Source organism: Salvelinus alpinus, chromosome 6 (assembly GCF_045679555.1).
Source record: "Salvelinus alpinus chromosome 6, SLU_Salpinus.1, whole genome shotgun sequence".
NCBI lineage: Eukaryota > Metazoa > Chordata > Actinopteri > Salmoniformes > Salmonidae > Salvelinus > Salvelinus alpinus.
In genome coordinates, this window is record NC_092091.1 from 17,020,490 (window position 1) to 17,047,745 (window position 27,256).

Sequence of the window (27,256 nt, forward strand, 5' to 3'; positions counted from 1 at the left end):
TTCGGGCAACCATGGCATCTGTGACAGAGAGGGAGAAGGATCTGATCATTCTTATGGCATTGCACACGGTCAGTGTGAACCAGAGCAAGCTGTACAAACAAATCGGAAACGACAAAGGATGCCTTATTTAATGAAAGGGGTTGCAGTCTGCCGTGAAGCGTTCATCCATGTATACGGGTAAGAGTCTAGCTACAGTTTCAGATATTATATGTTTCTAATGTTATCAGAAAGTTGTTTTTATTGCAAGTTAAAGCTTACTGTTAGCTAGATATCTAACGTTAGGTGGCTGGCTCACTAGCTAAAATTACATGTATGATCTGTGTGGTAATATTATCTCAGCAAGCCATTAGCATTGCCATTTATAGCCTAATGTTAACTAGCTAACATTGAACCTATTTGGTTAACTTTAGCTAGCTATGACAATCGGTTTGTATTGCTAGTACTCTATGGATTGGGATTATGGTTAATTCTTTAGCTATCTAGGTAGCTAACAAACTTTTGTACATCGCTGTTCTGTACAATTGACCTTATTTTAGCGCCCAAAAAACGTAATACTTCCAGGTCAACTGTAATATGAATACCATTATAAAGCACAATTGCTCCCCTTTTCAGCAAAATCAATGACCTTCATGCTGCCCGTCTCTGCATGATTGAAGAAGGCAATGAGCTCCTTTGGGTCTTTTTAAAAATGGCGGGTGGGGAAGCGAAACCTACTGCATGATAGTGAAAGGGGGAGACATGCTGTGTGGGGAAACTGCTTTTTTTCACCCAATCTGTCCAATTTATCACCTCTAAAATGTAAATAAAACACTATAAAGAGTTTATACAATGTGTCATTGCATACATATTTGAAGGTTTGTGTCAAATTTGAATTGGCTTTTTAGAACGGCGCTAACGTTATCTTCAGAAGTAAACAGCGGCTGTCACGACATTTGAGAGTCATGATGGCTTGCCGTGATGACGCAAAAAATGAATGCATTCAGTTGTACAATTGACTAGGTTTCCCCCTTACCCATTACCCTGTCCCTTTCTTGTTTTTAATCTGCGAGAGAAGCGCTACACCTGGTGGAAAGAGGCTGTACCACACAGAACGAGTTGCATAATGCGCGCCGTACATTACGTCATGACACGTCACAATTTAACATACAGCGTCAGAGGAGTCAGGTTCTTTCAAACTTTTCTCTAGTACTATCGGGCCATTACCATGGCAATCAACGCTTAAATAGAAACGTAGTTCACACCCCAGATGTTGATGCAACACAATCGACTAGAGTCCTATTAGTTTTAATTGCAGCCTCGTTTGAATGCTGCGGTTGCGCAAATATGTACAGAATGGGGTTAGTCACCATTACATGTCTAAACAAAAGACCCCAAGTTAAAGCGTACTGTTTGATAGCTAGCTGACGTTAGGTGGCTGACTCACTAGCTAACATTACGTGCATGACTTGTGTAGTAATATTATTTCAGAAAGCCATTTGCATTGCTAGTTCAAGCCTCATTTGAACTAGCTAACATTGAACCTATTTGGTTAACTTTAGCTAGCTATGACAATTGGTTTGTATTGCTAGTACTCTATGAATTAGGATTATGGTTCATTGTTTAGCTAGCTAGCTAGCTACATGTTTAAACAAAAGACTCCACTTCGCCAGATGATTACATGACCCATCAAGTTAGCCAGGTGTGTCTGACGGTGATTACTGCCAACTATTGTATAATAATGCTAAAATACATGTATCTGGAATTTGTCTTTCAGCATCAGTAGAACACGCCTGACTCTCTTCCACCAGTCATAAAAGGAGAATGGTCTAATGCCTCCCATCAAAAAGAGAGCTGGCTCAAGCAAGGTGTTGTGAAGGACAGCACTGTGACAGGGGTCAACATCCCACAGCTGGTTGGACTGGAGGATGGTACGGTGCTGGTGGAAAACTATGGCTGGCAACAACACCTGACTCCGTACTTCAGGTTGCGGCCACAGATCAAGCAGTACCAGCACTTGTTGGGGATTTTCCAGTACCTTGAGAATTTTCCAGTAGATATACTGTTTTCTTAGAAGTAGTAAGCAGAATCAATATAGGGTTAACCATTAGACATGTGCAAGCAGAATGTAAGCAGAATCCATGTGAATGTGCACAGCTGGATCAATACAGGCCTAACCATTTTGGGTCATGCCTGGTCTTGTGAAGGCCATTGGACATACACATTAGTTAATCATTTATAGGCACCATAAGACATGCACCTGTATTAGAAACATATATATGTATTTTTTTTGTTGTATTATCACTATGGTTTCGCCACCAATATAATCTATGCCCTGAAGTCTGTGCCAATGAGAGGAGGGGAAACCAGTTAAGATGGGTGTAGTTAAGTTAGAAGCAAGGCAAAGAAATAATGGTGGCAGAAGGCCAAAGGGTATTAATCATTTACATAAAGAGGAGTTACTATGTATGTTATGTAAGGATGAAATTGTATAAAAGGGGTGTGCTGAGACTGGGAAAGGCAGATGATTCATGGACCAGCTTGGCTTTGTTACTTTGTAATAAAGTCTATTTGAATTCACAAGTTCCGGTATCTGAGAAATATTATTGGACCAATATTTCCACGACACACTTCAGGTGAATATAATTTAAATTTCATTGTATGAGGTTATTCTTCTTATTTAAACTTGAGAGGTGTCATATATGCATATATTCATATGCATAGTGTCATATATGCATATATTCATATGCATAGCTCATATATCAAGCACATATATTGAGCATCATTTGGTGACTTTAGTGCCCTTGGGCTGCTTAAGAGCCTGCCTGCAACCATATGATTAACACTTGCACAACACACCCCATGACTAGACATGAAACTACTGTTGCTCAAAACACAGTTCCCCAATAACACAAAGAGCATTCTAGTCTCAGCAGATTCTAATCGCACAAACAAACATAGAACTCCAAACTCATCTGATTGACTCAAGTCATTGCACACACTCCCTCTAATCAGGAAACCCTAACCCCAGTTCCCCTTATTTCACTGCTCTTTGTGCTGTGCACCAATGGGGCCCCTGTTCTGGCTAGAGCAGGCCCGCCTCCAACTCTTCACCGACCAGTCAGAAGAGCAGAACTACCAGAATCAACCAACATCATATTGTGTATAAAACCTAATGCACGCTCTGTTTTAGGGGCTCGCTTCCGACGGTTCCCTATGAGCTAGACGAACGAGTCCGTGCACGCTTTGTCAGATATCTTTACCTCTGAATAAACTGCCTTTACTATATACCTTATCCACCTCGTCCCAGCGTCTCAACTTGGTCTCATTTCTCTAGTAACGATTCATCAACAGAGGTAAATTGATGTTATGCAAGATTGTAATGTCTTCTCAATTTTTGGGGTTATTTCCTGTTTTACAGCTTCGATGCTCTGGAGCCTGGTGTTGTTGTCGCCAATGAGCGTTCGGAATCAGTCGGGACCAGGTTTCAGCTGCTGCGCAACACTGACATCCTTCCTCCCATAGATGGTCTGCCTGTACAAGCACCACCTGGACTGGACACAGCTAGACAAACTTATCTTTTTGAGAAGATCAGGGAGTTTTGCGACACAGAGGCTATGGACATCACATGTTCTGCACCAAAGTAAATGGCAGGACAGGAACAGGCTCGCCAAATATAGATTCCCATGCATGATTCGGACGGACCAGTTCATCACTGGGGGGTGAGTTCCTGGTCATCAGCACTATCTGCAGTGCCTCTATTCACATCACTCTCTCCTAACACACATGCCATACATTGCTGCTACTATTTTTTTCCCCTGCTGCTCAGCCACTTTACCCCTTATTGTATGCATATAACTACCTGATCTATCACCAGTATCTGTCACGCCCTGACCTTAGAGATCCTTTTTATGTCTCTATTTTGGTGGTCAGGGCGTGAGTTGGGGTGGGCATTCTATGTTTTTGTTCTATGTTTTCTATTTCTATGTGTTTGGCCGGGTGTGGTTCTCAATCAGAGGCAGCTGTCTATCGTTGTCTCTGATTGAGAACCATACATAGGTAGCCTTTTCCCACCTGTGTTTTGTGGGTAGTTGTTTTCTGTTTTGTGTCTGCACCAGACAGAACTGTTTCGCTTTTGTTCTCCTGTTTGTTGTTTTTGTTCGATTTGGTTTTGTTGGATTAAATCATGAACACTTTAAACGCTGCACCTTGGTCCACTCTTCCTTCAGCCCACGAGAACCGTTACAGTATCACTGATATGGTTATTGATATTGTTCTTGTACATACTGTATTTTATGTAGTTCTTTCTCTACTGGCATTGACACTTGTTCTTTAAAAAAATATATTTTATGTGGACATTTTCTGTTTACCTGGAATTTCTCCTTATTGCTACTACTTTTACAATTTTTTGTCTTAATTTTTACTACACTACTCTCTGTTTAGCACGTGACCTCAGATGTGAATCCTAAAGAGATGGGTGGGGCTGGCGTTTGAGGGTGTGAACAATGCTGAATGGTTGTAGACAAAGAAGAGCTCTCCAGTAGGTGTACCAAACATTCAAGGGCCATTTTCTCAGAAGTGGAGTTACAAGTTTATCAAAGCAGAATTACTTTCCCATTGTTCCTCAAATGCAGTGTATGATATACCAGTTTGTAGCTCTATGTCTCTGGATAAAAGAAATGTAAAAAACACAATTTCAAATTTTGCTATATAAGACTGAATCAAGGCGGTCGGTCACGCTTTGTGGACTTCACCGGAAAGATGTTGCTCTCTGGTTTTGTGATGAAACAAACGTGTGGTTTAATTTATTCTGTCCCCTGTGTGACTGTTGTCTTCTTGTTGTCGCAGCCTTATATATCACGGTTGCATATAAACTAACGGGTTATAGAGCAGCAAATTATCACAACACATAGGTTGTAATATGTTTTTTCCTTCCCTATTGATTTTACCCACTGCTACTGCAGGATGCAAATGTATCTACTTTGAAACATGGGTCATGTTCGAGAGCATCAAAACCGTGATGTATCATGGGTAAATTGTGACTGACTAACTACAAATAATACAAATAATAATGAGTCGTTATTTATGATGCAAGGTGATTTGTAGATCAGTCAGTCGGCAGTCTTCTGCACTGTCGAACAAGCCCATGGTTTTATATTATGGTGCTCTGCACACAGAGGGGCTCTGCTCCTAGTGGTTTACCCCACTACCTAGGTATCCAATAGCTGATAAGAATACCATACATGCTCCCCAGCCATTGGGAGCACAGGGCTAGACCCTACAATCAGCCCCCGTTATCTTCACCTCGACTGATTGATAGCAAGAACTACACTCAAGACGATCTCCGCCATCGCTGAATTATTCTTCACTGTGCCGTCTAAATGAGCAAGTTTCTTCCTCCTTCAAAAGCCCTCTCATGCTCTTCGGACCCCCACAACTTATGTTTCGTGTTCCTCGATCTGCAGCATGCTCGAAGTGTAGTGGCGGACCACGCTGAGTGGCCGGCCTGCGCCCAAATGCTGTTAAAAGACTGGCAGTAGCGGCTAGAATGGATACGGGAACTGGACACAACTGTCAATGAACCCGTTCTTAGCTGAGGACGCTGATGGTGAAATTGATGACCGTGATGGGAATGCCGGTGATGTCCAAACAGACGACTTACCGCCACTGACCCAAGTACCCATCCCCTCCTCCCCTTTCAGGGAGCCTGTATGTCCAGTAGAACTCGCTTTTAGATGACAATGAGCGCTCTGACATCTTCAACCCAAAATCATTTTCTGCATTTTCATCGATTTCTGCACTCATTTGAGATCATTTCTACACTGCCTTGTAGGGCTGCATGATAAGGGCAAAAAATTGAGGCCTTATTTTTAACCAAATGATGCAATTGCGATTTGACTTGCGATCATGGAAATAGAATGGTTGTTCTAATTCTACAGTTAGAAGATAATAGTGGATACAGTGTTGTTTGACATTACAACAAATGAAAATGCAAGAGAAGAGTTATTGTGACAGGGCAAAGTGTTGGTCAGTGTCTCCTAGGGGACCCTATAATCTTTGGCTACATTCAATGTTTTCTTTTAGCTACTTCATGTAGCTAACTTATTCATGCTTTACCTATTCCAATTTGATTTACAAGATACTGTTGCACAAACAACATGTTCATTTAGGTCCACACCATCACTGGTATCAGGCTGCCTCGCCTGGTTCACCAACTACTTCTCAGATAGAGTTCAGTGTGTCAAATCGGAGAGCCTGTTGTCCGGACCTCTGGCAGTCTATGGGGGGCCACAGGGTTCAATTCTCGGGTCGACTCTTTTCTCTGTATACATCAATGATGTCGATCTTGCTGCTGGTGATTCTCTGATCCACCTCTACGCAGTCGACACCATTCTGTATACTTCTGGACCTTCTTTGGACACTGTGTTAACAAACCTCCAGACGAGCTTCAATGCCATGGCGTGGCCTCCAACTGCTCTTAAATGCAAGTAAAACTAAATGCATGCTCTTCAACCAATCGCTGCCCGCACCCGCCCGCCCGTCTAGCATCACTACTCTGGACGGTTCTGACTTAGAATATGTGGACAACTACAAATACCTAGGTGTTTGACTGTAGTTAGACTGTAAACTCGTCTTACAGACTCACATTAAGCATCTCCAATCCAAAATTAAATCTATAATCGGCTTCCTGTTTCGCAACAAAGCATCCTTCACTCATGCTGCCAAACATACCCTCGTAAAACTGACTATCCTACCAATCCTTGACTTCGGCGATGTCATTTACAAAATAGCCTCCAACACTCAGCAAATTGGATGTAGTCTATCACAGTGCCATCCGTTTTGTCACCAAAGCCCCATATACTACCCACCACTGCGACCTGTATGCTCTCGTTGGCTGGCCCCCGCTTCATATTCATCGCCAAACCCTCTGGCTCCAGATCATTTATAAGTCTTTGCTAGGTAAAGCCCCGCCTTATCTCAGCTCACTGGTCACCATAGCAGCACCCACCCGTAGCACGCTCTCCAGCAGGTATATTTCACTGGTCATCCCCAAAGCCAACTCCTACTTTGGCTGCCTTTCCTTCCAGTTCTCTGCTGCCAATGACTGGAACGATCTGCAAAAATCACTGAAGCTGGAGTCTTATATCTCCCTCACTAACTTTAATCATCAGCTGTCAGAGCAGCTTACCGATCATTGCACCTGTACATAGCCCATCTGTAAATAGCCCACCCAACTACCTAATCCCCATATTGTTTTTTCTTTTTTGCTCGTTTCCACCCCAGTATCTCTACTTGCACTATCATCTTCTGCGCATCTATCACTCCAGTGTTTAATTTCTAAATTGTAATTATTTAGCCACTATGGCCTTACCTCCATAATCTTACTACATTTGCACACACTGTATATAGACTTTTCTGTTGTGTTATTGACTGTACGTTTGTTTATCCTATGTGTAACTCTGTTGTTTGTGTCGCACTGCTTTGCTTTATCTTGTTGCTTTATCTTGGCCAGGTCGCAGTTGTAAATGAGAACTTGTTCTCAACTGGCCTACCCGGTTAAATAATGGTGAAATAAAACATTTAAATAAAAAAAGTATAGCTAGCTATGTTGCTCTGACTCAGTACATTTATTAGCTAGTTAGCTAGCGAACTATTAGCATTAGCGGCTAACATGACTTAACCACAACTTGCTCAGAAAAGACCAACTATCTGTTTGCAGATGTAAGAAACACAAACTAATATTGTAATTATAGAACGCTTTTGGATTTATATTGAGAAGCAAAGTGGAAACAACATCGTAGTCATCAACATTCTTGCATGTGCTGCATTGACCATGCAAACTGAACACAAGTGTTTTGTGGTTGAGCAACAAGAATTGCGCTCCTTGATTGACCGGTGGCTGGGCTAGGTCTGAGTGGAAAGTGGCACGGAGAGGGAGTGCGGAGAAAGATGACTCAAGTAGCTGAGTAAATTATAAAAAATCCCCAACATGTCTGTGCATCAATACCGGTATATAGTAAAATATGGTATACCGCACAGCCCTAAATTTGCAAAAGCCATAGCTTTTTATATGCAAGTGTCTAGGTGAGAATTACAATTGCCCACACCTGTGTCAGTGTGGTGCATTGTGCTATTCAAAACATTGGTCAAACAACAATTGTTACAATACATATACAAATACACAGATCAGCAGAATAAAGTCTGCAAATAGCATTTAGATGTCATGATGACATGTAGGACATTTTAGATATTGTGGGCAATTAGTTCCTAGTGCACAATAAAGCCTACAAAATAGATGCTTTGGGGTATGAAAAATATACGGTGCTTGTAGGAAAATATACATATGCATACAAATGACAGCGCAGACATATAGTCTACAAGAATTGTCTGAATGAGAAATCATAATTTAGACCTTGAGGATGAATGGTATTTAATCTATCAATCCAAAACATCTCTCATTGTGAGAGCATTTTTAGGGAGGTTGCCTCCTCTGGTGGATGTAACCTGTTCTAGGCCCACAAAGTGCAAAGAGGAGAGTGGGCCTTGTTTGGCTTTGTTGTAACAAGAGCCTGCGGATGAAGTCACGCACCCCCAGTTGTGGGTAGTGGAAAACAGATATCTCCTAAGTACCACATTCCTGGCCAAGATTTACAGTAATGTTATTGACGGCACCACCTTACAAGCTATCACAAGAAAAAATAACCTGCTCTCCTTTTCTTCTTTTGCGACTGAGATGCCCTGACAGGGGGTCAGGAAATGGAAAACAGATGCCTTGTGCAAATCAGCAGACTGCCTGTGTATTCCAGGGGAAGAGAAGTCAGGAATTTTTACTATTTGTAACAAAGGAAAATGGTGCAAGTAGCGCAAGGACAATTAAACACAGTTTATGAACAATGTGCAGTTGAAGTCGGAGGTTTACATACACCTTAGCCAAATACATTTAAACTCAGTTTTTCACAATTCCTGACATTTAATCCTAGTAAAAATGCCCTGTCTTAGGTCAGTTAGGATCGCCACTTGATTTTAAGAATGTGAAATGTCAGAATAATAGTGGAGAGATGTCACGTCCTGACCTTAGAGAGCCTTTTTATTTCTCTATTTGGTTAGGTCGGGGTGTGATTTGGGTGGGCATTCTAGTTTTTCTATTTCTTTGTTGGCTGGGTATGGTTCCCAATCAGAGGCAGCTGTCTATCGTTGTCTCTGATTGGGGATCATAATTAGGCAGCCTTTCCCACCTTTAGTTTGTGGGATCTTGTTTGTGTGTAGTTGCTTTCTGCACCGCATGTAGCTTTACGTTCGTTTTGTATTTTGTTGTTTTTTCGGTGTCATTTAAATAAAAGAAAGATGTACGCCTACCACGCTGCACCTTGGTCCAATCCATCTCTAAACGAACGTGACAAGAGAATGATTTATTTCAGCTTTTATTTCTTTCATCACATTCCCAGTGGGTCAGAAGTTTGCATAAACTCAATTCGTATTTGGTAGCATTGCCTTTAAATTGTTTAACTTGGGTCAAACGTTTCGAGTAGCCTTCCACAAGCTTCACACAATAAGTTGGGGGAATTTTGGCCCATTCCTCCTGACAGAGCTGGTGTCAGGTTTGTAGGCCTCTTTGCTCGCACCCGCTTTTTCAGTTCTGCCCACACATTTTCTATAGGATTGAGGTCAGGGCTTTGTGATGGCCACTCCAATACCTTGACTTTGTTGTCCTGAAGCAATTTTGCCACAACTTTGGAAGTATGCTTGGGGTCATTGTCCATTTGGAAGACCCATTTGCGACCAAGCTTTAACTTGACTGATGTCTTGAGATGTTGCTTCAATATATCCACATAATTTTCCTGCCTCATGATGCCATCTAGTTTGTGAAGCGCACCAGTCCCTCCTGCAGCAAAGCACCCCCACAACATGATTCTGCCACCCCCATGCTTCACGGATAGGATGGTTCTCTTCGGTTTGCAAGCCTCCCCCTTTTTCCTCCAAACATAACAATGGTCATTATGGCGAAACAGTTCTATTTTTGTTTCGTCAGACCAGAGGACATTTCTCCAAAAAGTAAGATCTTAGTTTTTTATGGCGGTTTTGGAGCAGTGGCTTCTTCCTTGCTGAGCGGCCTTTCAGGTTATGTCGATATAGGACTCGTTTTACTGTGGATATAGATACTTTTGTACCCATTTACTCCAGAATCTTCACAATGTCCTTAGCTGTTGTTCTGAGATTGATTTGCACTTTTTGCACCAAAGTACGTTCATCTCTAGGAGACAGAACGCGCCTCCTTCCTGAGCGGTATGACAGCTGCGTGGTCCCATGGTGTTTATACTTGCTCACTGTTGTTTGTACAGATGAACGTGGTACCTTCAGGCGTTTGGAAATTGCTCCCTAGGATTAACCAGACTTGTGGAGGTCTACAATTATTAATTTTTTTAGGTCTTGCCTGATTTATTTTGATTTACCAACTATGTCAAGCAAAGAGGCTTTGCTTCAGTTGGTACACCTCCAACTGACTCAAATGATGTCAATTAGCCTACCAGAAGCTTCTAAAGCCATGACATCCTTTTCTGGAGTTCTACAAGCTGTTTGAAGGCACAGTCAACTTAGTGTATGTAAACTTCTGACTCACTGGAATTGTGATACAGTGAATTATAAGTGAAATAATCTCTCTGTAAACAATTGTTCGAAGAATGACTTGTGTCATGCACAACGTAGATGTCCTAACCGACTTGCCAAAACTATAGTTTGTTAACAAGAAATTTGTGGAGGGGTTGAAAAACAAGTTTTAATGACTTCAACCTAAGTGTATGTAAACTTCCGACTGCAACTGTATATAACTGGAGGACTCATGAAATGTTGATATAACTTGAAGCATAATGTGACAAATTTCTCCTGAATTTCCTGTCATAAAAAGGGGTATAATGGGTATTTGCTGTAACATGGAAGGGATCTATTTTATGCAAAGCATGTTTAGAACCTACAGGCAACATATTTCATCCTAAGGACTGTTGAACTGTTTTCTGTACAGTAGAAACAAACGTTATGTGAACACTTATGAGGAATTCTCAGAATTATCTCATATGAACATAAATATGTGGGGTTCTCCGAATCAATGGGGGGGTCCGGTGACGCCCTGTCCGGCCTATCAGAGCCCGCCTTCTGTGAATATCCTTATAAATTACAGGACTTGCAGGACTTGCAAACAGACAATAGGATCGAGTTTCCTCAAGGAGCGGCCACACCATGAGGAACCAATGACCTAACTCTCCTCGGAAGCCAAACACCGATCGACTAAGACCTATCCTACTCAGACCAAAGCAATCATCCAATAGGTGGTACTGCAAGAACGCACTGTTTGCATTCGAGACTAACTGACTGAGTTTGCAATCCATCCCGGCTGTGTCGCCTCTCTCCCTCCTTCGTTGACCGTTCTGAGTCAGAGCCTGAACCCATGGAGGTAGGGGCCACATGCCTCCCCACGGCTGAGCGATGCTGTCGGAGACAGATTGTGGTCAGGAGGGGCACCAGCTTCAACGGGTTCCGCTACGTCCAAACTCGGGAGCCACAAGAGCAGAGGGACGGTCGAGTGATCATCCATCTCCTGGGGTAGGTGTGATTATTCCATCATCACTCTCCACCTAACCTTTTGTAGTACCCAATTTTCACTAGCTGGTTGTCCTTCAAGTGTTTCTATAGCTCTAGTGGACTACGGTGTCACAGGGAATTTTATTGACCAGGCCCTTGCCTCCTCCCTGAACATAACATCATACCCGCTCTCCTCTCCATTTCCAGTTCAAGCGCTTGATAACTGACCACTGGGATCTAGGACAATCACTCACATGACAGCACCACTCTTTATCACAGTGGGACCCCTGCACCAAGAAAGCCTTCCCTTCCTCATCTCCCAAACACCCGAACACAGTCATTATCTGCCTTTCGTGGCTCCAACGCCACAACCCCACCATCTCCTGGTCGAGGATGGAGATCACTGTCTGGGCACCTGGATGTCAGAAGACCTGCTTTCCCTTACCCTGTGGTTCTACGTTGGTTGAGAGTCTTGTGGTTGCCCTCCAGGCCGACATCCTGGAGATTTACCAGGATCTCCGGGAGGTTTTCTCAAAGACCCGCGCCACCTGTCTCCCTTCAAATTGCACCTGGGACTGTGCCATCAACGTGCTAACAGACTCAGCGCCTCCACGCAACCACGTCTACCCTGTGTTGGTGGCTGAAACCAAGGCACATCCAGGAGGCTCTCCAACAGGATTTCATCCGCCCATCCACCTCCCCTGCATCTGCAAGTTTCTTCTTTGTGTCCAAGAAGGAGTGGGTCTATGTCCGTGTATTGACTTCAGAGGTCTCAATACCATCACCACCAGGTACCTCTACCCTCTCCAGTTGGTGCCGGCCACCATCGAACAGCTCCGCAGAGTCCGTTTTTTTTACTAAGCTAGACCTGCAGAGTGCCTACAATCTGATCCACATCCGGGAAGGGGATGAATGGAAGACGCCCTTCAGCATGATGTCTAGGCACTACAAGTACTTGGTGATGCCTTATGGATTAACCAATGCTCCGTTGGTGTTCCAAGCATTCGTGAACGAGGTGTTCCGGGATATGCTTGGGCATAGGTGGTCGTATAAATTGACGACGTCCTGATCTACTCAACCACTTTGGAGGAGCACATCGCCCACATCCAGGTAGTCCTGGGATGCCTCCTGGATAACCATCTGCATGTCAAAATGAAGAAGTGCCAGTTCCATCAGGCTGCCCTCTCCTTCTTGGGATATCGGATCAGCCCGCAGGGAGTGGTTATGGAGGAGAGGAAGGTCGAGGCAGTCAGGTCATGGCCAGTCCCAACCCCCATAGGGACTACAACGATTTTTTGCCAACTTCTACCGCCGCTTCATTAGGAACTTCAGCTCCATTGCCTCTCCCCTCACTTCTCTCCTCAAAGGTGGTGTTACGTTCCCCAGTTTCTGTGTTGTGGTTTGTTAGGTGTGTGTTTCAGGATGGCGTCCTGAAATCCCCCCCAAGCAGCTGATTGGTCGACTCCATGGCTAATTGGAGAGCTGACCCCGCACCCTCGTCAGGACGCAGCTGTCTCCAATTACCAATGCCTTCTGAAGCTATATAAAAACCAGTGTTCTGTTGCTCAGAAGAAAGATCATTGCTGAAAGATCATTGCTGAGAGAGGAGGTTGATGGCTGAGGGTCATTATGTTGGTTGTTGCTAACAGAGATGGTTATTGTTGTATAGCACACTGTATTACTTATACAACTAATATAAGGACAGGACATGAGGCGGAAGTAGAAATTAACGTGGTTATTGTTTAATGCGTTTCACAGGAAGAACATTCCAAGCATTTCAACGTAGGTAAGCAAGGGGGGGGTGGTTACAGGTGCCCTAAAGGGACAAAACTAGAATATCAATACACAACATATTCCTCCGCCTTTACCTTTTGATGACTCATAAGGAAAAAGTAAATATTCACTGTTTTCTTTTTAACATAAGTTCTCTTAATGTAAATAAATGAACTTTTCAGAATAACCTTTTCTAAACTAGGGAAAGAGGGTAGACTGCCTCAGTTCCCAGACTTAACCCTGGGGTGTATTCTGCCCCAATGTCGGAGGTTAGTCTGAACTAAATAGTCAACCTGTCAGGGGGTCGTCTTTCTCTTGCAGGGTAATGACGACGTACAGGTGAGTCTACAGTCACATTGTCTCTGAGTCTGAGTGGTGATGGTGTATGCCCAGACTGGGGTGCAACAGTACCCTGCGTAGGCGTTCTGGCTGGTTCAGGTGAGTCTGGAGCACTTTCCACATTTGTAGGTTGCTGCAGTGGATGTTCAGGTGATGGCTCGTAGTCATGGTAGGTCTCCAGTAGCTGATCTTGGTTTGTCACTTGACATGAGTCATCTCTGAGGTTGGTTCCTGGCAACAGTTGATCCACGTGTCTTCTCCAGATTATGTTTTCCGGTGTGTGAACTGTGTAGGACACAGGCCTGTTTGTGCAACCACTGTGGCTGGTATCCACTTTGGACCTTTGCAGTAGTTTCGAGCAAGAACTCTCTCTCCAGCCATGATCTTCTGTCTTTTGCTTTGCTCCGTCTCTCCACCTGTGCTCGCTGTTGTGTCTGTACAACCTGTTTCGTCTTTAGAGGTCTCAGGAGGTCAGGTCGCGTGCGAAGCTGTCTTTTCATCATGGCTGACGCGGGTGCCACTTTGGTTGTAGCGTGGGGAGTGTTTCTGTAGGTTAACAGGAAGGTGTTTAGACGCCTATTGAGGGAGCCGTTCCCTTGTGATGATTTTAAAGCTTGTTTCATTGTTTGGACAAACCTTTCAGCGAGGCCGTTCGTTGCAGGGTGATACGGCGCTGACTTGATGTGTTGAATTCCATTTGCTTCCATGAATGACCGGAACTCTTCAGACACCAGTTGGGGGCCATTATCACTAACGAGTTGCGTTGGCAAGCCGAAGCGACTGAAGATTGACCGTAGCTCTTCAATGGTTCTCTCCGCTGAGGTGCTCTTCATCACTGTGACCTCAGGCCATTTACTGTGTGCGTCAACTACAACTAAGAACATACAATCCTCCAGTGGGCCTGCATAGTCTATGTGGACTCGCTGTCAAGGCTCCTCTGGGAAGTCCCATGGGTGTAGGGGCGCTAGCTGAGGCATGTTCCTCATCTTTTGACATGCAGAAGATGACTTGACCTTGTCTTCGATAGCTGCGTCCAGACCTGGCCACCAAAAGTAGCTGCGTGCAATCTCCTTCATTCGCACCATGCCACAGTGCCCTGAATGGAGTTCTTCAAGCACCTGCCTTCTCAGTGGCGGCAGTATGATGACTCGAAAACCCCATAGCAAGCATCCAAACTGAACTGTGAGCTCGTTTCTCCACACTAGGTAAGGTTGTAGGCTGTCCGACATATCTACTTCTTTTCTACGAGTGACAATGTCCACGACCTCACACTGGATCAGTGTGGGTGAACCTTTTCACTTGGACAGATGTAACTGGGGCGTTCGTCACTTCCCTGAAGTAGAAGATTTCAGCCTGGGAGTGCTCAGTGTGTGCGACAGGTAAGGGAAGCCTTGAGAGGCCGTCTGCATTGCAGTGCTGCTCAGACCTTCTGTACTTGATATCGTACTGGTGAGCAGATAACAATAACGCCCATCGCTGCATGCGGCTGGCTGCAAGCGACGGAATGCCGGTGTGGGGACCAAAGATGGAGGTGAAGGGTCTATGGTCCGTCAACAGTGTGAATCGTCGGCCAAACAGAAACTGATTAAATTTCTTAACTCCAAACACAATGGCGAGTGCTTCACGCTCTATCTGTGCATAATTGCTCTCGGCTTTACTTAAGGTCCGTGATGCAAAAGCAATTGGCCTTTCTTCACCTGATGGCATGATGTGTGAGACAACTGCACCAACGCCATAAGGCGATGCATCACATGCAAACTGTAATGGCAAGTTGGGGTTGAAGTGGGTTAGGGCCTCTGACTGAGCTCAGGCTATTTTCACTTTCTTGAAGGCCTCCTCACATCTGTCTGTCCACTTCCACTGTTTGGTTTTGTTCAAACGTTCATGCAGTGGCTTTAACATGTTAGCTAGGTTTGGCACAAACTTTGCGTAGTATGTCAGTAGTCCTAAGAATGATATCAGCTGACTCACGTTCTGTGGGGATGGAGCTTCCGCAACGGCCTTCACCTTCAATGGCGCCTTGTGGAGCCCCTGCTCCTGCTCGTCTTTGCCGGTGATGAGTAGATCATCGAGGTAACATTGGACGCCAGTGAGCCCGCTCAGTATCTGGTCCATAGCTCTCTGAAACAAGGCCGGAGCTGAGGTGATTCCAAAAGGAAGCCTCCGGTACCTGTACAGTCCTTTGTGTTTGAGTCACTATGGTCAACAATTCTTGTGACTCTTGGTCCACATGCATCTGTAGATAGGCCTGACATAAGTCTATCTTACTGAATTTTTGTCCTCCAGCTAAACCAGAAAAGAGGTTGTCAATGAGGGGTAGTGGATATTTTTCAGCAGTCAAGTCTGGGTTAATGGTGACTTTGAAATCACCACAGAGTCTGAGTGATCCATCTTTATTATGACTGGAGCAATGGGTGTAGCCCATTCACTAACATTCACTGGATCCAATACTCCACTCTCAACTAGTCGAATTGCGACTCTACTTTGTCTCTATACTGGCACTTAGCTTGTTTGATTGCCTTGCGGAGGGAATAGCTACACTGTTTGTATTCGGTCATGTTTCCGGTCACCTTGCCCTGGTTAAAAGCAGTGGTTTGCGCTTTCAGTTTCACGCGAATGCTGCCATCAATCCACAGTTTCTGGTTTGGGAATGTTTTAATCGTTGCTGTGGGTATTATGTCGCCGATGCACTTTCTAATGAACTCGCTCACCGAATCAGCGTATTCGTCAATGTTGTTGTTGGACGCAATGTGGAACATATCCCAATCCACGTGATCGAAGCAGCGGATTGTGGACTTCAGGAAACAGCAGAGGGAGCACCCCCCTATCCACATCGTCGGGACAGTAGGGGAGAGGGTAGTAAGTTTTAAGTTCCTCGGTGTACATATCACGGACAAACTGAATTGGTCCACCCACACAGACAGCGTTGTGAAGAAGGCGCAGCAGCGCCTCATCAACCTCAGGAGGCTGAAGAAATTCGGCTTGTCACCAAAAGCACTCACAAACTTCTACAGATGCACAATCGAGAGCATCCTGTCGGGCTGTATCACCGCCTGGTACAGCAACTGCTCCACCCACAACCGTAAGGCTCTCCAGAGGGTAGTGAGGTCTGCACAACGTATCACCGGGGGCAAACTACCTGCCCTCCAGGACACCTACACCACCAGATGTTACAGGAAGGCCATAAAGATCATCAAGGACAACAACCACCCGAGCCACTGCCTGTTCACCCCGCTATCATCCAGAAGGCGAGGTCCGTACAGGTGCATCAAAGCAGGGACCGAGAGACTGAAAAACAGCTTCTATCTCAAGGCCATCAGACTGTTAAACAGCCACCACTAACATTGAGTGGTCGCTGCCAACATACTGACTCAACTCCAGCCACTTTAATAATGGGAATTGATGGAAATTTATGTAAAAATGTATCACTAGCCACTTTAAACAATGCCACTTAATATAATGTTTACATACCCTACATTACTCATCTCATATGTATATGTATATACTATACTCTATATCATCTACTGCATCTTGCCATCTTTAGGTAATACATGTATCACTAGCCACTTTAAACTATGCCACTATGTTTATATACCCTACATTACTCATCTCATATGTATATACTGTACTCTATACCATCTACTGCATCTTGCCTATGCCGTTCTGTACCATCACTCATTCATATATCTTTATGCACATATTCTTTATCCCTTTACACTTGTGTGTATAAGGTAGTAGTTGTGGAATTGTTAGGTTAGATTACTTGTTGGTTATTACTGCATTGTCGGAACTAGAAGCACAAGCATTTCGCTACACTCGCATTAACTTTTACTGCCTCAGAAACCCGGATCCGGGAGCACCCCCCACCCCCCACACACTGATTAGCATAGATAGCATAGCTTCAGAAGTAGATAGTAGCATCTAAATATCATTAAATCACAAGTCCAAGACACCAGATGAAAGATACAGATCTTGTGAATAAAGCCACCATTTCAGATTTTTAAAATGTTTTACAGGGAAGACAAAATATGTAAATCTATTAGCTAAACACGTTAGCAAAATACACCACTATTCTAACTCCATCAGTTTCTTACTCCTTCAGGTGCTATCACCAATTCGGCTCAACTAAGATATTGATAGCCAATAACCTATAAAAAAAACCATCAGATGACAGTCTGATAACATATTCATGGTATAGGATAGTTTTTGTTAGAAAAAAGTGCATATTTCAGGTAGAAATCACAGTTTACAATTGCACCGACCATCACAAATCCACTAGAATTACTAGATAGAGCAACGTGTATGACCAATTTACTCATCATAAAACATTTCATAAAAATAGACAAAGCATAGCAATGGAAAGACCCAGTTCTTGTGATTTCAGACCATATTTCAGATTTTCTAAGCGTTTTTCAGCGAAAACACAATAAATCGATAAGTTAGCATACTACATGTTCCAACGTTACCAGAGCATCGATTCCAGCCAAAGAGCGCTATAACGTAACCACCGCCAAAAGATATTAATTTTTTCACTAACCTTCTCAGAATTCTTCCGATGACACTCCTGTAACATCATTTTACAACATACATATACAGTTTGTTCGAAAAGGTGCATATTTAGCCATACAAAACCGTGGTTACACAATGAAAATACTAGGAAATCAAGCCTCAATATGTCTGACGTCATCTATCAGAGTGATCTAGTTTAATTAAAAGCTAATCATATACTTGACTAAAAAATACAGGGTTGACAGGAATCGAAAGACAAATTAGTTCTTAATGCAACCGCTGATTTACATTTTTAAAATTATCCTTACTTTTCAATACAGGGTTGGCCAAGTGAAGCTATACCAAACAAAATGGCGATATATACGTTTAAAATATTTCGACAGAAACACGGTTTATCATGTTAAATATTGCTTACTTTGAGCTGATCTTCCATCATATTCTTGGGCAATGTATCCTTTCTATGTTATAAACGTCTTTTGGTCGATAGATGTCCTCTGTCCTTCGAAATGTCCACTAACAACGACCGAGACCGCGAAACGTTCCCAAAGCTAGAAAGTGCACGACAAATAAATTCCTCAGAATCGCACTAAACGGATATAAATTGCTATAAAACGGTTAAAATTCACTACCTTATGATGTTTTTAACAACTATAACGACTGAAAACATGACCGGAGAAATACTGCTGGTTAGAAAACGATTTGGAACGAGGCAGGTCCGATGGCCTTCACGCTTGAGGCGCACGTTGAGAAAGGGGGGTCTCTGTACATTTTGGGCTTTTATAATGGCTGGGAATATCCCATCGACTTCATTGAAAACGTGATGACGTACAGACACCCAGAGGAAGACGTAGGCAGTGTCGGTTTCTTCATAGCATTCACTGTCGCCTTAAAAACAGACCCCAGATCAGAGGTAAAAATTTCTGAAATCTGAACCCTGTCATGAAAAGTGCTGTAGAAATTGTTCTGTACCACTCAGAGACAAAATTTCAACTCCTATAGAAACTATAGACTGTTTTCTATCCAATAATAACAATAATATGCATATTGTACGATCAAGAATTGAGTACGAGGCAGTTTAATTTGGAAATGTAAAAAAAAAAATAATGCTAACAGCTCCCCCTATTGACAAAAGGTTAACATCTGCTAACCATGTGTATGTGACAAATACAATTTTATTTCATTTGAACTAGTCTGTTTAGCTCAATTTCAACTTTTGGTTTTATGGCGTATGGAATAGGTCTAGCTTTGAAGCATTTTGGCTTGCTGTCTGGTTTCACGGTCAGTTTAACTGTTATGTCCTTCATACTGCCAAGTTCTCCTTTGAACACATCCGCGTGTTTCCTCAATATCCCTTGTAGGTTTGTGTCCTCTTTTGTAACCATGGGAATTTCCTGCCAGTTTAGTTTGATCTTTTCCAGCCATGTGCGTCCTAGCAATGCTGGATGGTTGCCTTTCACAATGTAGAGTGGTAGCTTTACCTTCTGTTTGTTGAGCTCCACCGTAACAATCACGCTTCCTCTCACTGGAACAAACTCACCGGTGTATGTTTTCAGCGTCATCTTTGTGGGCTGTAGTGTGAGGTGATGTAGTTTCTCCTTGTATACAGCCTCAGACAGAAAAGATATGGCTGCTCCAGTGTCCACTTGCATCCGTACTGCGTTTCCATCCAGTAGCGGTAGCCGTATCCATTGTCTGAAATGGACATAACATGCAAAGATTCTTCCCCTTCAGACACGGTATCACTTTGTTCATACTCTGTGTGCTCCATTTTATGCATTTTCTTTTTGTACTTCCTGAAGTCGCTTTTCCTTTGTTCAGTACTTTTGTTTGATTGTGTCTTTTTGTTTTTACATGCACGTTCGATGTGACCCTTTTTTCCACAACTTCTGCAGTCTAAGTCTTTACACCTACACTCCTCTGCTTGGTGACCTGGTTTCCCACAGCGATAGCATGGCTTGCCACCTCCTGCCTTGTTTTTTAACCACGTAGACACCTTATGCACTTTGGCCGATGCACTTAGCTGTTGTGCGTCTTTATTTGCCATTTCCATTGACGTACTCACTTCTATTGCTCTCTGCAATGTTAAGTTACTCTCAGTCAAAAGGCGTTTCTGAATTGCCTCGCTGCGCATGCCACACACTAACCTATCACGTATAGTGTCACTCATTGATCTCTCAAATTCACAGTGTTCAGATAACTGTTTCAATACAGCCACAAACTGTGAGATTGATTCCCCCTCATCTTGATTTCTCTTATGAAACCGTAATCTCTGCGATTATCAGTGGTTTTGGGAGAATAATGTCCTTTTAAGGTAGCCACAATTTCATCATATGATTTATCACCTGGTTTTTCAGGCGTTACTAGGCTGTGCAGTAGATTGAATTTTTTTCCTCCCATAACAGTCAAAAATGTTGGCACAACGACTTCTGCTTTAATTCCATTTGCCAACACAAAGCACTCAAAACGTTCTGTGTAAGAACTCCATTGTTCCACAGATTCATCAAATGTTCCTATATTTCCAATCAATGCAGACATTTTTGGTTTATTTTTCTTTCTTTTAACTCACGCTGACTTCACTTTCTCCCGCAGCGAAACTCTTCCTATCCCTAGAGGCTCTCGTTGCCACGACATGAAAAGTTAGTTAGCATCACTCGATTGGCTAGCTCCACGTTTTGTTTGCGTCTTTCTACGGCGGAAAAAATAATAATGACTTTAACTCAGACTTTCTGCCAAAGATGATGAGCACAATGATGAGAACGTTTCTTCATCGTCGCCAGTCTTGTTGTATAGCACACTGTATTACTTATACAACTAATATAAGGACAGGACATGAGACGGGAGTAGAAATTAACGTTGGCATTGTTTAATGCGTTTCACAGGAAGAACATTCCAAGCATTTCAACGTAGGTAAGCAAGGTGGGGTTACAGGTGCCCTAAAGGGACAAAACTAGAATATCAATACACAACAGTTATGTTCTGTGGTTGTTGCTGAGAGCTGATTTGATGTCCTGTTTTGGTTGTAGCTCAGAGACAGGTTTTGTTAAGTATTTTTGTAGCCGCTGATTTGAGGTATGTGTGTGCTAATAGAACTGTGTTTTTGATTCTTGAAATTGTTTAATTACATTTGGATAATTCTGTTTAATTTGTTCCCAGGGGGGAGGCGGAATGCACCTAGGGAGTGCTTAGGCAAGAGGCCCGCGGGCATACATACTAACCCGTAGTATATTCACTGTCTAGGCACACTAGGAAAGACCTGGGCAGACCACCCCCTGTATTTTGGTTAGCGCACCAGGTGGTGCTAAGTTAGATAAGTAGTGGTTAGGCAGGTAAGGTAGGAGAGGGGGCTTTGATATTTACTTTCTTTGCTTTGGTTCCGTCCAGCCCCTTTTCCCCAAAATTACCGTGTGACGGAATAAATCCCTTGTAAACGGTACAATTATCTGCCTTTTGTCATCCTTACTCACACCTACAGTCCATACCTCTTTCACTTCACGGAGAGTTGAGTTGTAGCAGGGTGTTGCGTTACCTCTTCATAGAGGCGTGCGTAACAGGTGGTTCCCGTAAGTTGGTGTGGAGTCCTGTAGCCGTTGAGCCCAATGTGCATATTAATCAAAAAAACTGTCTCCAGCAGAAAGGAACTATGACGTCCGTGACCGGGAGTTCCTAGCGGGGGAAGTTGGCATTCGAGGATTGGAGACACTGGCTGGAGGGCGCCACAGACACGTTTCTCATCCTCACCAAACCAGGAGTACATACAGCCAAGCGAGGCTGTTGAACCCGCGCCAAGCAAGACGGGCCCTTTTCTTTACGTTCAACTTCACCCTGTCATACCGCCCAGGTTCAAAGAACATCAAAGCCGATGTCCTGTCGCCACGATTCGGGAGCGGTTCCTGTCCTGAGTGCACCCATCATACCGCCCTCCCGAATCGTTGCCCCTGTGCTTTGGGACATAGACGTGGACATCTGCCAGGCTCATGAGAGGGAACCCGTGTCTGCTACCTGTCCTACGGAGCGCATCTACAGTACGTTCCCACGGAGGTAAGGGATTGGCTATTGACCTGGGAGCACACATCCCTTGGCACTGGACAACCCAAGTATTACCTGCACCACTCAATCCATCTCCGTTAAGTACTGGTGGCCCACCTTGGCCACCAGTACTCCTGCTTCATATGTGCCCAAACCAAATCCCCCTTTCACGCTCCAGCAGGGAAACTCCTTCCCCTCCACGTGCCAAACAAAAGATTTGTTACAGTAAAGCCAAGAACAAGCACCTCAAAAGGAATTGGACATGTGGAAAAAGAAAGGGGTAATTCTACAAGATAATGTCTGGTATAAGGATAATTTATTAAAGTTACTGTTTAGATATGCGACAATATTGACACATGGGTAAAGCCATGTGTCAACAGGGGGATGGTAGAGCAGGTTAGGAAACACTTTGTGGCCTATGGGGCCTATGGTATAACTAACTACTTGGAAGAAGAAAAAAAAAATCACGATGTGTTATCTGTGCACAGAATAATCATCAAGGTAGAGTAAGAGCACCACTGGGGGAATACCGCCCAGGTAGAATATCCATTCCAACAATTGGAAATGGACTTCATTGAACTATCCCGAAGTGAGGGAAATAAGTGGTGTTTAACAACAATAGATAAATATATTAAATGGGTAGAAGCGTTCCCAACTTACTTGGCGGACACGATTATGGTAGCTAAAATATTAGGTCCAGATATTATCCCTAGAGTTGGTTTACTAGGATCTATTTCTTTAAACAGTTGTTAGTTAATCAGGTTGTCACGTTTGTCATCGAACGTGGATCGGACCAAGGTGCAGCATAGAATGCGTACATTCTTATTTATTTAACGAATGAACACTGAACAAACTAACAAAACGAACCGTGAAGCTATATGGATAATGCAGACAGGCAACTAAACATAGAATAAGAACCCACAAACACCAAAGGGAGATGGCTACCTAAATATGATCCCAAATCAGAGACAACGATAAACAGCTGCCTCTGATTGGGAACCATATCAGGCCACCATAAACATGCAAATACCTAGACCTACAAAACCCCTAGACCAGGGGTGGGCAAACTTTTTGACTCGCGGGCCACAATGGGTTCTAAAATTTGACAGAGGGGCCGGGCCAGGAGCATTTGGAGGGAGTGTTTGGGCCGGATATACTAAAGCATTAAATGTAGTGTGTGCAAACCTCATAGCACAGTAAGAACACTACAACCCAATTTATTAACTGTCTTTCAAATGTGAAAAATAGCCCTTATCAGTTAATAAATTTGTCTCAAGGAATATGCAAGATATGGCATTTACATACTATTTCGCAGATACCGGGATGAGGAAATGTAAATAGATTAAAATAACATACGCACTGTGATTTATCAAGATTGCGTCTGTTTTTAATAAGTTTCAATCGAAGGTGCAAAGTTAAAGAAATCAACATTTATTGAAAAATGGAATCACTTTCAACATTCAAAACATTATTACACAACGAAATACTCACGGCTGATATTGTACTCTTTGAAAACCGCAACAGCTTCTTGGCATATCAGACATACAGCCGTTGATCGGACTTCAGTGAAGAAGTATTTTGTTGTCCACTCCTTATTAAACACTCGGCATTCGCTGTCCACTTTCCTTCTCTTTGGTCCGCTCATTTTCACAGAAGGGCTTAATGGTGACGTGAAACGAAGTGAAAATTAAAGTGAAATAAAGAGAAATACGCGCCACTCCAACAACGGTCAATGTGTTTTGAGTGCGCCATCTATTGGGGAAACGTGGGCATTGCAGGGAAAGGGGAAAAAAAGGAGGTTTTTACTATAATTTGGACAAGTTCGGCGGGCCGGATTAAAAAGCCTAACGGGCCGTATGTGGCCCGCGGGCCGTAGTTTGCCCATGTCTGCCCTAGACAATACAAAAACTAGCGTATCCACCCTAGTCACACCCTGACCTAACCAAAATATAAAGAAAACAGAGATATCTCAGGTCAGGGCGTGACACAGGTAGACCATATAGAATGCCCGAATTGGGAAGACCAGAGCAAGCAGATATAGAACATACCCTAGCAGAACACATGAGAAGGTTGTTTGTTAACCACACCCGTATGTCAAAGCTTTTGTGTCCTAAAGGCGAGTTACAGAAGAAGGTGATTCCCTCGACCCAACCGGGAGACTGGGTGTGGATTCAATCCTTGAGGAGAAAAGACTGGAAGCAGCCCCGTTGGGAAGGCCCATACCAGGTTCTGTTAACCACCGCCTTTGCCATTAGATTAGCGGAGAGAGCCACTTGGGTCCACGTTACCCACTGCAAAAAGGTAGGAACACATACAAACACTGCTGAACACACACAGAGTTAGGGAGCAGAACCGAGTACCAATAGGGTCCGGGGGTTACCTCCCTAACAAAGTTTCCCTATCCTGACCTATCATCACTGTGTGTGCTCATAGAGGTGTGGGTATGGGGTGGTTCCTAGCAGATCGACTAAGGGCAGGAGAGGGTTGTCGGTTTTTGGGAATATTAGGGACTCTGAGCTGCATCATAGTCTTGGTAATCTTTCTGACACATCCAGATCCACCACCTTCCGGTACTAATTATACGACGCTGTTGTCATTGATAAGAAGTAAAAGACAAACTATATAACACACTGACCATCAAGGACGAGTGATTTACAGAATAGGAGTCAAAGAAGGTCAAGATGTAGGATTTAAGGTAAACATTAAACAATTCCATAGGAAAGCAGACAACTGTACAGGGATTGGGTTGGCCAGATTGAAGTTATCGGCCAACCCAACTCAGTTCACTTTAACTCCTGGTGAGTACCAGTGTTTTAGACACAAGAATGGCACCAGGACCCTAGGTGATTTTAATGGCTGTAGGACGGTAGTTAATGTGACTTAGATTCGGAAGCACGGGAGAAATTTCTTAACCTCACAGCCCCTATAATTGATAGGGGCGAAGGATGCATACGACAGACGCTACCAAAAGGGTGGGTAGGTACTTGCGCCCCGGTATTGTTATTGCTCCAACCAGTTAGAGTTAGTAATCAGAGGCCAGTTATAGGAGGCCAAAGTAGGCACAGGAGGAGTTTTGAACAGGATGGTAGTAGCCCTGTCTAGATGGATGCTATTGGCATCCCCAGGGGAGTTCCAGATGAATACAAAGCTATGAATCAAATAGGTGAAGGCTTTACCACCACGTTCTTTTGGTGGTTGACAATAAATAAAAATGTGGATTGGATTAATTTAATCTATTATAATCAACAGAGATTCATGAATGAAACCGGGGATGCAGTAAAGGGGATATCTGACCAATTATCCGCCACCTCCCTCATGACCTGGCAAAATAGGCTGGCTCTCGATATGTTATTGGCAGAAAAGGGCGGGGTATGTAGAATGATAGGGGTTTATTGCTGCACGTTTATTCCTAATAACACATCACCAGATGGGACAGTTACAAGAGCTCTAGCAGGGTTAACGGATCTAAGTGAAGAATGGGCTGAGAACTCAGGGGTGGATACCTCACTGACTGGGTAGTTCGATAGTATGTTTGGAAAAATTGAATTTTTTTATAATCACCCTGCTGTGGGCTGCATTCACCTGTATGAGTGTGTTGGTGTTGTGTGGTTGCTGTTTGATTCCGTGTGTGAGAGGTCTAATCACCAGGACTCTGGAGAGGTCGATGACGCAACAAATGGTGAGATACGGACCGATTCCGAACTCCGACCAGTGGAATGATAAATACATGCCTCCAAGCTTAGTAGATGATTCGGATCCCTTCAACCCCGAGGAGCCCATGTTGGATGAGACTATCTTTAATGTTTAGAAAGACTGTTTCTTTAATGAAGATTATAACGAAAATCCCAAAAGGAAAGGTTATAATTGGAAATAGGCCTAGAACAGTTGTCAATGAGTAAATTATGTAAATACATGTATTGATTTGTGTGATATTTTAAATTAAAATAAATAAGAGTGTGTGTGTAATATTTAGTCAAAGGGTGAATTGATAAAGGAATTTATATGTTTAAAGTAATGACTAAAGTATTCCACCCTGAAACTGTATAACTGAGTGAAATGTATTAGAATTATAAGACTATAATTCTTTAATGTGTGTGCATAGGATAAGTTAAGACTAGGACAGTATGTTACTATTTAGCAATGTAAGCAGAAGTATAGTTGAGACATTCAAGGAGAAGAGGAACTGTCGACAGACAACTTGCGATAACTGTGAAACTGATAACAGGAAGGAGGTCTCCCCACCCAGGGAGGGGAGAAACCGTTAGGCTTGCAGACGATTATGAAACATGTTGCAGAATAAGATAAGCAATGTATGGGTAGAACATTGTGATAGAGTTAATTGGTCAAAGCTTAAGTGATTGTTGAGTTCTCATCATTGGGATTGAAAATTCTCATGACAGTACCGCAGTGAGGCTCCTGTGTTAAATCCTGATGATCGTGTCTGGCTGTCTATCAGGAACCTCCTGCTCCACCTGCCCTGCCGGAATCTGAGGTAACATACCGGTCAATGAGGTAACCTACCCTGGACATCGAGGGAGGCCCCGTCTATGCTGTCAGATCCTTCCTGGACTCCCGACATTGTGGGGTTTGGCTCCAGTACCTGGTGGACTGGAAGGGGTAATGTCCAGAGGAGCGGTGTTGGGTTCCGGTGGACGACATTCTCGATCCCAACATCATCAGAGATTTCCACCTTCGCCGTCCGGACCGGCCCGCTCCTCGCCCTGCCCTGAAGCTGGGCTGGGCGGGGGGGTACTGTCACGTCTACTCCCACTCTAGCACTCCACGCTGCCGTTCTACTAACCACCGGTCCTGGCAACCCATCATTATGCACACCTGGCAACCCAACATTATGCACACCTGGCAACCATCATTACACACACCTGCGCCCCATTATGAGGCACACATGGACTTCATCACAGTAATCACTGATTACTACCCCTTTATCTAGCCCTCTGTTGAATCACCCATTAGGTAGTATTGTTTCCTGTTTTTCATGTTTAGACACTACTCCTGTTTTTGTATTCACTCTATGTTCGTTAAACTGACCGACTGTACCTGC

The 27,256-nt window shown here is 43.6% G+C and overlaps 1 long non-coding RNA gene across 2 annotated transcripts; it reads left to right on the top strand.

The window, feature by feature from the left end:
• Positions 1–27,256, top strand: LOC139578259 (uncharacterized). 2 transcript variants are annotated; one of them, XR_011675517.1, is made up of 4 exons: positions 1–177; positions 1,754–2,612; positions 3,398–3,698; positions 21,803–27,256. It is a non-coding gene; the product is annotated as an uncharacterized lncRNA (long non-coding RNA). The 2 variants fall into 2 exon arrangements; XR_011675516.1 differs by lacking the exon at positions 21,803–27,256 and having other exon boundaries at positions 3,398–4,181.